The following is a 14,321-nucleotide window of genomic DNA, read 5'->3' as shown; positions in this document are numbered from 1 at the left end:
AATTCAGCAGGTGGGTTTTACCCAGACCAGTACTGTGGTTTGTGTTTTTTCTTCTTCCTTGTACTACGTCCTTCTGACTCAGGAGGTGATGTCAGCAAGACCATCAACTACACCCAAGCGACTTGCCTTCATAGAAGTTAACCCCATCCTTGGACCTTTAAACTTTCAGAATCCTTTTGATCCAAAATAGTCCTCTGCAAGGAAACTATACACTGAAGCATGCACTGTAAGCAGATGGTGTACACTGCACAAGCACAAGTGGAACATGTGGGCTGTCAAAAGATTTACTTATTTGGCAATTGTAGGAATGTATATTTATGTATGTTTTTATTTATTTATTTATTTTTACATCTGTTAACTGAATATGGGTTAGATAGATAGAGAGACTTGATAGGCATATCTACAATGACAAATATGCAATGTTGAGAAAGCAAGTGAGACAATGCAGTTGTACTCTCTGTGTTCCTCACACTTCCACACTGAAAGGGTCTGTCATATACAGGCAGTTACTAGGCTTGCAGTCCAGGTGACCATTCGTGAGCCTAGCCCCAATTCCTAGTTGCCACTAAGTTTAGCTATCAACAAATTAGGGACAAATCCAGAAATAATCAATGACACCTTTAAAATATTAGTGGTATTAACTCTGACACTGACACTACCTTTTTTCTAAAAGTCTGCAGTTTTTGGAGGGATTAAGAGGGACAGAGTTAATGTCTGAGTCAAAGTCAGAGATACTTCTGAATATCAGGGCAGTTGACAGTTGCACCCCTAAACAGTATTTGCTTAAGGTCACACAGTAGGCAAATGAGAGCTAAAGGGAATCAAACCCTATACCACAAAAATTATAACTCACTGCCTTAGCCATCTGCTCTAACTGCCAAACAACGTTCAATGTTAATATTTTTGTGAAGTAATATCCATGCTAAATAATACTGAATCACATTAATTCATCAAAAACCTAACCTGCATAGTTCTAGCTCACGTTGCATCCTACCAAGGCTCCACAGTCACATGCCCCAACAACTTCCACTGTACTCTCTCAACACCCTCCCTCATACATTTACACTATAACTACACAACCCCTGCCACCAAAAACATCCTTCCAATACACACACTCCATTACCAAACACCTAATACACTCAAAAATAAAATATCCCTAAGATACCATAAGCAATTTACTATGTATATAAAACATATCCTAAACACCCTCTATAAACTAGCCCTCACTGGAGACATCCATCCAAACCCTGGTCCTCCCAAATCCAACCCAACCACAAACCCTAGTGCAAGCAACCCCCCACAACTCTACTCCTAGCCAACAAGAAAACAACAGACCTACTTATAATGTCCCTAAACATCAGAAGCATAGGCAATAAAATCCAAGAACTACATACCAGCATAAGCGTATATTCCCCAGATATTCTCTTCCTAACTAAAACCTGGCTCAAACCTCACATCAAAAGTGAGGAATACTTCCACCTGAATACATCATTCACATAGACAGATTGTCCAAAAAAGGAGGTGGTGTAGCATTGATATGTAAACACCACCTCAATATTCACCTCCTGAACTCATCTGCCCCTCACAACAACAATGAAGAAATCATTTATGCCAATCTCAAACTAAACCCAAACTAAACAATCAATATCATAGGATGCTATTTCCCACCAGGGCAAAATATTACACCCCTTGAAAATCTCCTGAGCTGGGCTACTCTATCTCTTCCCCAAGAAACCATCATTCTCGGTGACTTTAACATCAACTGGCTATCCTGTAATAACAATCTCCCAACCATTCGCCTTAATCTCCATGGGTTCACTCAACTCATTCAATCCCCTACCTGAATCAACAAAAACCCTAACAATCATACCTTACTTGACTGGATCCTAGTCAACAAAGCCTCTCACTCTTACCTAGCAGGCTGCTTACCTGACAGTCTTAGTGACCACTCCCCCACTTTCCTAATTCGGCACCACACAAACAGTCTGAAGCCCATTATCCACAGGCAAATATGGAACAAGTCCAACTTCAACCCCAACTCCATCTCCTCCCTGCAAAAATTAACTGGTCACCGCTAAAATACCTCAACCTAGATAAGGCTGTCCACTTCTTCAACAGTACCTTCTTCTCCATCCTAAACACACATGCTCCTGTAAGAAATGCCAAAGTCAGATCCAGGTGGCCCTGTGGTTAGAAAAGACCACCAAAACCCTAATGAAATCCAGAGATAAGGCCTGGGAGCACTAGCGACTAACAAAAAATAACTCAGATAGGCAGTCATTCCTTAAACTGCGCAATAAAGCCAAAAAGCATATAAAATTAAACAAATCTGTCTACTATAAATCCACCCTAAACTCTACTAACCACAACCCTAAGCAATTCTGGTCCACTAATAACACTATCCTCCACCCAGGGAAGGTTGATACCCCCCAGCCGTCCATTCCCCCCTCCTCCAGCAGTATTGCCGAATCCTTCAACAAACACTTCACTGAAACTATAACATCTCTAAGCAAACAACACTTCCCTACAACAGTCCCCCCAACTCATAACCCTAATCCCCCACTCCTCTTTTCTTCTTCACCTCAGTAGCTACTTCCAACATAAAAAGACTATTGTCAAAACTTAAACACACCAAACTTGCAGCTGACAACCTTCCCTCTGAATACTTGAAAACTGCAGCTGATACACTAGCCTGCCCAATTTCAATTCTAATCAACCATTCTATAACATAATGTTATGTTCCCTCGATATGAAAAATATCCCACATCATTCCCCTACACAAAGGCACCCCCTCCACCGACCTCTCCAATTACCACCCCATTGCTATCCTCTCCCTTCTCTCCAAGATACTTGAAAAATGTATCAACACCCAGGTCTCAAACTACCTCCTAGCTAATAATCTCCTCTCCAAAACCCAACATGTTTCAGGCCATATCACAGCACTATCTCTGCTCTGCTCTCCTTCACCAACACTATACTTCATCACAAAAACAATGGCCTTTTCTCTACTGCTGTATTTCTAGATCTCTCAAAGGCCTTTGACATGGTATCTCATGAGCTATTACTCTCTACTCTCCCCAACCTCTCCTCACAATCAGCCTGCAACTGGTTCTACAGCTATCTACACAGATGCCAGCAATCAGTAATCTGGGACGATAACCTATCACCTCACCTCTCAGTTACTCTCAGAGTTCCCCAAGTCTATCCTTGGCCCTCTGCTATTCTCACTTTTCCCTAACAACCTACATACTGCCACCACACAAGCATCCCTTATACAGTACATAGATGACTCTACTCTCATCTGTTCTGATCCCACTCTACCAGAACTACAACAAATCACACAGGAATCATTCTCTTCTGTAGAAAGCTGGCTATCCAATGCTCAGCTCCAATTCAACCCAAGTAAGACAAAAACTTCTCCTGTTCCAACCTTCCAAAGCCACCCAAAACACCCCCCACTTCAACATTCTTGCCAAAGACAATACCATCATCTCTCCATCAGCACACACAAAATTACTTGGTGTGGAAATAGACAACAAACTTAGATTTGACACCCACATATCTCTCACAATAAAAAAGTTCACAAGAAACTTGGTGCATTATATCAAAGCTGCCAATTCCTAACCAAGGCGGCTAGAATCTCCATAGCCAATTCCCAGCTAATCTTCACCTTACTCTATGCATCCCCCATACTTACCAACCTTAAACAGACAGACCTACACAAGCTGGATGCTTGCTACAATAAAATTGCTAAATTTGCCACTGGAACCTCCTAAAGCAGCCATCATTGTATCTCCCTTAAAGAACTAAACTGGCTAGAACTCCCACAACTCCTTCACTTTAATCAACTCACCATCGCTCATAAATGTATTAACCACCCCCTTAACATCTCTTCCCTTCAAACCATTTTCCAACCCTATCACTCTACTAGGCCCCTAAGATCAAGCAACAAAAATCAACTCACTGTTATCAAACCCAAAAACTCAGCAGGAGAAGCCATATTTTCATGTACCATATCTAAACTTTGGAACAATCTTCCACCCTCTATAACTACTCTACCTTCCAGCAGCCTTTTCAAGACTGTGCACAAATTCCACTTAAATTTGCACTGGCTTTGTCCTTGTTCTAATCCAGACTAACACCCACACCCTTAGCTCCCCCCCACCTAGACTCTTAACCCAACTATACTACTGCCACTACTAACCACAGTCAGAAATAGCTAGTTGTCTTTACATACTTTAACATCTTGTCTGACAACTTTGTTACTAATATTATAAATGACCAAAAAAATCTTAATTTGCAGCATTTACCGTATATACTATTGATAACCAATATCTTGTTATTGTATTAAAGCCAACAACCTGTAATGTTGTTTACTATTGCTGCAACTTTGTATCTCTATTTATCATGTACATGATGTGGAGCTTTTCTCCCTGTGTATCTGCTGAAAAAGGACCTGCGTCCAGTCGGAATTTCCCAGTAAACAAATGTAAATAAATAAATAAACATTTTTATAAGGATGAATTAACACATTTCAGCCATCCTCTGAGCTAAGCTGTTAGTAAGTATTTTCATAGCTGTCTTGGGCCCCTAACCACAGCAAGCTATCTTATCTTGATATTTTACGTCTGTAAAACCAACAAATGCTAGTACAGCAATCTTGTATACTTAATAAACCAGCTGGGTAATAACTCTTATTTATAATATCGCCTTTAAAATTCAAAGATATCTCTGGTTATAGTAATAGAGTTTTATCAAGCAACAGGTTTCGCAATTCCATTAAATGTCTTATGACTGACATAGTGCCCCTGGCTTAGTTAAACCTAATAGTGGTCATTAACTCCACTAAAATTAACAACATAACCAGCTTTAGGTACATGCAATACCTGTGGCTGCAAGAGAGCCCCCTTAATCATTCTTGACTGTGTGGGGACCCCACAAAAGCTGCTGCTGGTTTTGGAAAAATGAGAAGAAAAAATGTATTAATTTCCTGATTATGCTCTTTAACCTGAAGAGGGCTGTGATATGACTGTTAGAATAAATCTGATAATGAAAACGAGCAGGGTAAGCCCCAGAGAGATCAACAGCCGAAAGGGAATGATTTTGGTGTATATGGTGGATTTTAAGAAGAGCTGATGCTTCCAATCTTCAGGAATATTTTTCGCTTTCAGGGAATTTTATAAATGCTCGCAGAACCAGATACTATAACTTAACTTTCAACTTTTCTTTCTTTCTGGGCAAAGCAGAAAATAATAGCCGAATAAAGGCTCAAAATCAGAAACACGTTTTAAATATTATTCAAATTCACCTAAAAAGTTGATAGAATAACACTTTTTGCATCAACATACATTTTTGGACAATAAGAAATATAAAACTCTTGACGTCTGGGTTTATTAACTGCCTGTAATCCTGAATAATTTATCAGCAAATTAAATATTTTACGAAAGACAGAGCAAAATGTTCAGCATAAGCAGGGAAGGTCTGTGAAAACAGAGACAGTGACAGGTATACATTACTCCTCAGTGAGGTAAATAAAGTGTGTCTAAAAAATATCACTGATTTTTATGTCCACACACACCCAGTAATGCCAGGACACATACATTATTCTTCTAGGTATCAGTAAAAAATGCAGCTAGCAAGTAATTATATTTCAAAAGTAAGGCATAAAATATATCACAGAACACTGAGGCACTTAGATCTTCTAGGAGTCTGGTGGCCCCCACTCTGTAGACTGTATAAATGGATACAAGGTGGTCCTTTAATCATCTTTGTCTATGTGAGGGCCACATAAAAGCTGTTGCTGGTTGGAAAAAATGAGGAGAAAAAATGTATTCATTTTCTGATTACACTCTTTAAACTGGACAGGTCTGTGATATGACCCTCATAGAAGCTGATAATGGCTTCTGCTATAAACTGCAGCCATTCTAAAACCAGCCCTGCTTAGATGATGTCTGTGTGCAGAAAGCTGCTATGGGGTATGTGTGTGTGTGTGTGTGGGGGGGGTGGCTGGGGATTGTATTGTGATTACTTTTTTAATTTTCATCACAGTCAAACCTTAGAGGTGTGCACAAGAGGTCATTATATCTTGTATTTGGCTGTAGCCAGTGTGGTCATTGTTTCTTTTACTTTTCGTACAGACCTCAGAGATGTACAAAAAAGATTACTGTACCTTGTGTAGGGGCAGTGTACTGCCTTGGAGCAACAAAGCAAAATACATTACTGTAATTATTACTTTCTCTTTCCTCACAATCACACATTAGACACATACACAGGTGACTGCCTTTGGGGGTTTAGGGGTGAGAAGTGACGAGGCATGCTACATATGTCAGCAGACACTTGAAATATATGACTGTGGCAATTTGATCCTCTGCTTTCATCCCAGTCTAACACCAGAAGAATGCACAGGCAGTGACTGCCTTTTTTGAGGGGTTAGGGGGGCAGGCAGTATTCTCAGGAAGAACCTGTGTATCCTCACAATAATCAGCTCGTTAGGTTATCGTGAGCTAATATCTTGTCAGCTTTACATTAAGCTTTGGGCACAACTTATGTCTTCCTTGAAAAAATAATAAGACTACAGAGAGAGAGAGAGAGAGAGAGAGAGAGAGCAATAACTGTGACTTAGACTATGGCCATAGGAAAATAGTGAAAGATTTTTTGGGGAGGGTGTGGGGAATCCAACTGTTTATTACATTTGTTTATAATAACATTTTTAATCTGCACTCGTGAATGGGAATTCTTGTCTTTTTCTTGTTTCATTTACATTGTAATATTTAGCAGACTTCTTTCTTTTTCATTCCTCACATACAGGAACTTCTGGATTGCAGGCTACCAGACCACCTGAACATGGTAAGCACACATTTGGTTATTGCTATCATTGTATAAAAGGCAAATTCAGGTCTATGCGAGAGTAACGTTTGTGCTACTTTATCATCTGTTAAAGTTTAATATAACTTTCATATAAGGAAAATATGTGATCAGTTTTATTCTCTGTTTTACTGTTTGCTGTGTTTATTGCTTCTTATCTTAAGTGATCCTGCAAGTGGTACTGTGGAGCTCCTACCACCTAATGTCAGAGTATCAGTAGTCTCTGCTGATGATGGTGATGATAAAGAGACCCATCTGGGGATGCAGAGGGTCAGTCTGACACTGAGGTTGTGGCTGTCATATCCCCTGCCCATATTTCAGACATAGACAGTATTCCTATGTTTACCCATTGAACAAACACCTCTGATATAGGACAGTTTGAAGGTGACAGTTGATCAGACTAGTGTAGTTACTCAGGTTGCAGAGCCAGTTGGTTCTCCCAGTAGCCATCATGAGGGAGTGGTGCTACACTAGAGGGTTGGTAGGGGTGTTCAGATGAGGTCTGCTGTCCACTCTTCTCCTGATGCTGCTGTGTTATTAGGTCCCACCACACGTACATGAAGGGCTGTTATGGAGGCACAGACATGTTCCATCAGGAACATGAAAGAGATAGTGCAACTGCTAAATGTTGTGCATTCTGACATGAGTGACTCCCCAAACTTTGTGGGAAACTCCTTGAATGCAATGAATAACACACTGGATCAGACAGTGTCTATGATGGAACATTTGTTGCGGGACAGTCGGTATCCATGTGACTGGAGAGCTGCTAGATCTCCTGGTGCTAGCAGGCAAGGACGTGCAAGGTCCCACTACCATAGTGACACTACATCCACTGCTCCATCAGTTTTTGCAGTGTCCACACCCAGACACAGTAGGCCACAGAGTCGTGGTCTTGGGCATAGTTGTGTGGAGAGCTCATCTAGCAGATATCGCTTATGTTCAGATAGCACCCTGACTTCTAGCCAGGGTCATGGAAGTAGCAGTGCAACTCCTAGTAGAAGTGATTCTCATGGTTGAGGGATGACGATGATGAACTAACTACTCCACCATGCATGGCTCACACCTGTCCAAGATGTACTAGCACAGTGCTTAATTGTGTTCATGCAGGCAAACACGCATTGAAAAAAAATCACTTGCCCATACCACCTGACATACACGCAAGATATTTAGACAGTATTTTGAGTGCTGTACATCTGTTGTCAATGGCCCTGAACACTGTACACTCTGATAGATACATGTGTTTCTTACTTAGACACACTCACTTTTTGGTGTCAGCCTTGCATCTTACCTCTCCACCCCCACCCTGTGCAAACGATGACAGTGCCCTCCCCTCTGCACGTCTTTGTGACATAGGGTTGCATATATGTCTGATGCACACAATGGATAGTTAATCATAGCTTTTCACAAGCTTGTATTTATCAATACACATTGCAGAAGAAAATTTGTTGATTTCTTGTTCATACCCCTTTGTGAATGATTGCTTCTATAATTGTTGAACCTCACTGTGTTTCAGTTAGTATTGGCATTACAGCATTGGAAGCATTAGCTACTTCAGTCTTGCATCTTGGTATAGTTGTACAAATGAGGTGTAAATGACCTACTCTGTGTTTTCTAGATAATGGCCAACTGAAATGCCTAATACAAAGTATTGCTTCCAATACATATGTGAATATAGCAAAAATCTGACAGAGACGAGGCTACTAACATAACTGCATACCTCAAACAAAATGCTCTACTTAGGGGCACATACACATTTCCATATGAGAGTAATCAGTTCTATAATTAATTTTTTTCAGTTCTATAACTTATTTTTTTTTCTTTACAGGTTCCACACTTACCTTGACATACCTCTCAACTGTCCAGATTTTCGCAAAATGTCCAGACTTTTGCCTCGTATTTTTGGTCCATTTCTCTAAAAACTGTTTTTCTGGCAAACCATTGGCAAATTGTTGAGGACTGAAGTTAGTAAATAATGACAGAAATTTGAGTTTTAGACTTCATATCCTTTATAAAATTCATGCTAATGCAAAACCTGTCATTCTATCAACTTTCTAAGTTTGTAAGAGCAATATTTAAAATGTGTCCCTATGTTTGGGCCTTTGCCCCCATTATTTATGACTTTGTCCACATTTCTTGCTATAAGAGGTTGTGAGGTATGTTTATAGTGCAGGTACAGACTGTGTCCTTGGGGATTTTTCCTGTAAGACACTACCAAAACACAGCCATCTCATGGTTAAATAAAGGTTGTGCTATTAGAAAGGCATCAGTTTTCCTATTTGTGTGAAGGTGACATCCTAGATTTTGACTTAGGTAGTGAACATGTATGCTATCCTTTGCCACTTAGGCAGATCCAGGGCATACTGGCGGTTCTTCCTCAGACACCTCACCTGTACCTACTGCTGTTTCTGGCACTACTTGCAGTCCTTGAAACTGTGGTCCAGTCCCTTGCTGTCCTTGTTGAAGCTATTTCCTGAGTAACACAGCGCAGACTGTAAGAATTTTGGCAGGGGTGCCTGGATTGTACTGAATTGCACCTCCTGATGTATTCAGACAATGGAACCTTGATTTCAGCAATCCAAACACATGTTCTATGATATTCCTAGTTTGAGCATGGGCATTGTTGTATCCTTGCTCTATAGGGCTGTGTGGGTTTCTCATGGGTGTCATGAGCCAAGGCTCTAGTGCATAACCTGCATCCCCCACTAGAAGCCCTCGAGGAATGTCACACCTAGCAAACCTGGTGTACAGCTCAGACGTGCTCCATATGTGTAAGTCATGGAAACTGCCTGGGTTACCTGCACATAAACTATAGATGATCCTTTGGGAATTACAAACAACCTAACAGTTTATAGAGTGGAACCCATTTCTGTTGATGTACCTCCTTTTCTGTCCCCTTGGAGGGGCTTTTATTTCCATGTGTGTGTGATCTATTGCATGGTTCTTGGTCTGTTGCCTGAGGTACATGAGAAAGAGATATGCTCCCTTGCATGTAGTAGCATTGCATTTAAAAACGGATGTAATATTCTAGGGGCTGAGCTGTGTGACACACGCAATATACCCCCTGTGCATCTCTGGAATCTACCAGTAGCTAGAATACATAATGCTAAACATGCATTTGTTTCCACTGAGATGGGTTCTCCATGATTTCCTTGTGGCCTTAGGTAGGGGTGCAGATTTTACATACTTCCTCCATGGTTTCCCTGTCCACCCTGTATCTCTTCACAGTTTCTGTGTTATGCAGCCCATGATAAGTCAAGCTGGGTCTAATACCCTTCTTCATTTTCCCCATGGTCTGGCAGCACCCTGATTTAAAATCTGTTGCCTGTACAGCATAATAATAATAGCAGCAACAACCCCTAACATTTTTTTCTAAGTGTAATTATGCTGTATTCCAAAGAGTTTTGGTGTATATAGAAAAAGCCTTCAGTGAGTGTGCACAATTTCTTTATAGCTTCTTGAATAGCTCCACCATGTTGAATTGGTTAATTGGCATGTATTTCTCCGCTTTGTGTTTTCATTAGCATATTCTGCTGTTTTCTTTAGTTTGGTGGCTCTGCAAGCTATCGTGTAGCTGTTAGTGAATCTGGCCCCATATATCATTTGGTGATGTTTTATGCTGAGATTTCTGTAACCCTCAAATAAAAATGGTTTTGTGATGGCACTAATAAAATTTTGAAGCAATTAGGCCAGCATTTATTGAATAATCACTCTTGCAGCTAATCAGTACATTGATTAAAGAGACCATTTGGAGGATCTGTAAAGGATTAACTATTACATATTTTAAATAATTGCACAGCATATGAGAATCAGACTAGCTGAGCACGTTGGCTCTTTTATGTATGGCTAATGCAAGTGATCAGATATGAAGAGTGATTCTTAAAGGCATGTGATAGAAGCATATAATTCTTTTACATTCATCCTTTACAGAGCAACAGTGTGCATTACAGGAATATGAAGTGCACTAATAAACTGTGCTAGAACAGACGTAGTGTTTTGTGTGTGTGTGTGTGTGTGTGTGTGTGTGTGTGTGTGTGTGTGTGTGTGTGTGTGTGTGTGTGAATATGTGTGTGCATGTGTGGCATGTGCATATGTGTGAGAGAGTATGTCTGTTTGCTACGATATGCTATGTTATCTTAACCTCAAGAAAAAGGAAAACTGTGAGTCATTCTCAGAGAATATTTGGCAGTATCAAAGGAAACAGTACAGAGTTGTTTATTTTTCAAAATACCATGCAAACTGATGTAAATTTACAGGCACAAATCTTGTATTAATTGTTTTTAAATGTGATGACCTCATTACTTTTCTTACAGTTATTAAAAAAATGGCATGGTAACCAAGAGAAACTGCTTCCAGTGATTTGAGCACGAGTCAAGCAGTCAATAAAAATATGCTGTTTCTGTAACTTAATTCCAAGAACAATAGGTCTGGTCTACATTCTTTACAAAATATCTTCTCATCATAACCAGAATGTGAAAGCAACAGACACACTTTGAAACAAGAGGTCACATAGCATAAAAAAAAAAAAAAGAGTACAATACATAAAGACAGTTGTTTGGTCTCCAAATAACATTTCTACAAATTCCACTTTATCTTTCTTTTTAACTTTTTATTTGTTATATATTTCAACTAAGTCTGTTCCAAGCTGTTACAGTTAAAAAAGGGTTAAAGGGGTCCAGTTTAGGTTAATTCACTTAACTTAATAAAAGAATAAACGATTCACCTATGAGTCCCTGAAGATCAACTTGTTAAGAAACTCAACCCCACAAAAAATGCTAAAGTGAGTGTTTTACCCTCCTGGTTAGGAGTAAGTCCAGATAAACCAATTTAGTTGTAGCACACACAAGGAGGGAAGGTAAAAAAATGCACATCATAATCACTGCCAGTGTACACGAAAGTGTACGAGCAGTGATTTCATATAGAAAAGAGCGATCAGAGAGTTCAACACTGGGAAGCTGAATTCAGTCACATATAACCTCATTCACTTTGATTTCAAGGTGTAGGGATGCCTAAATATCTAACAAACAAAACTTGAATTCTGCTATTTTTTTTTGTCCAGCAGTTTCTGATGTGACTCTGTTGCATACATCCAGCTGTCCTGTCCTTATTGATGCCTGAAGCAAGATACCATATTTTGGTATGGGTTAAGCTTGAATTTTTTTCATGTCTCACATGTTTTTGGTCATATGGGTATTATTTGTTTTGAGTGGTGACCTGTTGCACTTTGTTTCAATCCTGTTGGAATCTAGGTCCACTTAAATCTCTCTTTATAGCACCACAACTCTATCTTAGTACAGAATCTGTAGTAGCATTACCATTCTTTGTTCATATTGCAGGGCCTTTCTTATAGCACAATATAGACACAGCTTTTGCCTTAGTACAGAATTTATAGCAGCATTATTGACAGAGCAGGACTTTTCTTACAATACAATATAAGCAGCTCACACTCATTATACTTAACCTTTCCCCTTTCATATCATCTATTATTTATTTATTTATTTGAATTTGTTGACCGGGAGAGTCCACTGGGTCAGAGCAACCCATTTTCAGTGGAGGCCCAGGGAGAAAAGCTCCACAAGTAGTTACATTCATGACAATAGAGGTTACAATGATGAAAATTACAGTGGTAAAGGATATATAATAAGCAAAAAGGCATTCTTGCATAACATTTCTTACAGAAGAAAATAAAGTTACATATTAGATTGGGAAAAAAATAATATGAAAATCAATTTTCAGACATTTGAGCAACTTTGGAAATATAGAACAAATATGATAAGATTCTTTTTAAGAATTAAGTTAGAATTATTTAAGCATTCCTGGTAAAGAATAGTATGTGGGTTACTTATTGAATTAGAAAGGTCATTTAAGCACAGTGAGGTGTTAATGCATATAGAGTGCAATTTATTAGACTTATAGCATATAGAATACCACTGAGAAAGCTGGATAACTTCATTACCAGAGAAAATCAGATGTTCTGTTGCAGGAAAAGTGTGCTGATCCTACATTATTATAAAGAGGGGTCAAGGGTCTAAGAGTAGGGGGGTGTTAAGGTTAGGTAGGAGCATGATGTTTAGGTAGGAACATGAGAAGGGTATTCCCATTTGGAGGACAGATGGGAGTGCAGGGCAGATTTAAAGTTGTTATGGCTTGGTATAGTGTGTAGTGGAGGGGGAAAAGAGTTCCATAGTTTGGCTATGGTGTAGGATAGTAGCAATTGGCCAGGGGCATATGAGGGTTTGTGCACTTGTAGGAGGTATTGTCTCTTGGATCTAAGGGAGCGGCTGGGTGTGTAAGGTATTAGGGATGTAGCGAGAGAAGGGCATTCTGCAAGTTTGTAGATGAGTTTGTGAGCAGTGGTATGTTGTAGGTATTTTAGATAGCTGGGGAGTTCTAGCCATTGGAGCGTATGTAGGGAGAGGCAGTGATGAGAAGAGGTTTTAGAATTGGTTGCAAATTTGCAGATTTTGTGGTAGCAGGAGTCAAGTTTGGAATGAAGGCCCAGTTGAAGGTTGGAGAATAGGGGAGCGCCATACATGAGAGAGGGGAGAAGGAAGGTAGTTGCAAGAGTTTGTCGGGTGGAGGGGCTGAGGTAACGGTTGTGTCTGTAGAGGAGACCAATTTTTTGATGGGTTTTCTTAATTGTGGAGTAAATGTGGGAATCAAATTTTAAGTTTTCATCAATGGTGATGTCTATTAGCTTGGTACAGGCAATGATTTCTAGGGGTGTTATTCTGGCTTTTAATGGAGAATAGGTTTTTATTGAAATTGGAGTTTTTGGTAGGAGTAAAAATCATTAGATTTGTTTTGTTTGCATTTAGGGCTAGGTGATTGAATTACATCCAGGATTCACTTTTAGAGAAGGCTGATTGAGTTTTTAGTAGTAGTTCAGAGGGGCAGGAGGATAAGCAGATGATGGTGGAGTCATCTGCATACTGGATAACTGAGGCTTTGGGGATGGAGTGGTGGAAGTAGTTGATGAATATGTTATCTAATTGTTCTTTGTAAGTATTTTAATAGGTAAAAGACAGGTGGCCGATACATGTACCAAGACTGGAAATGTACATAATAGAAGCAGCTAATTAAGGGAAGTGATAACTGCAACATTTAGGCACAGTGATTACTCACAAATTTACTTATTTATTTATTTGTTTTTTTCATATCCATTCACCTTTACATACTGTGCAATCCTTATGCATGGTGCATGTTTTGATTTTACACCAGTGGTTCACTGTTTCTCATTACTGTTATAGTTACTTTTACATTCATTCCACTTTTTGACTGGTAATAACTTATCAATTCCTCCTTATAAAATATTTTGGTGTTAGATACCATCTGTGCAGCAATCAATACTTGATCTCTCACCCCATGCATTTTCTATATCTCTGATGTTATTAGGTTTATAGGTTCATAGATAAGTACTAGGCTAACTGCCCTTGCAAGCAATTTAATCCTAGTCAGTT

General features: G+C 39.5%; 1 long non-coding RNA gene across 1 annotated transcript in view; it reads left to right on the top strand.

The window, feature by feature from the left end:
• The window catches only part of LOC122793288, a 216,267-nt gene extending 207,552 nt beyond the window's left edge, over positions 1-8,715 (top strand). The window contains exons 4-5 of the long non-coding RNA XR_006363458.1: positions 6,808-6,846; positions 8,690-8,715. This is a non-coding gene — a long non-coding RNA (uncharacterized LOC122793288). The remainder of the gene's footprint in view (positions 1-6,807; positions 6,847-8,689) is intronic.
• The last annotated feature ends 5,606 nt before the right edge of the window (positions 8,716-14,321 follow it).

Source organism: Protopterus annectens, chromosome 2.part0 (genome assembly GCF_019279795.1).
Source record: "Protopterus annectens isolate FY-2018-M chromosome 2.part0, PAN1.0, whole genome shotgun sequence".
Taxonomy (NCBI): Eukaryota; Metazoa; Chordata; order Ceratodontiformes; family Protopteridae; genus Protopterus; species Protopterus annectens.
Note: the sequence above shows the minus strand (reverse complement) of the source record. Positions and strands in the feature narration are given on the sequence as shown.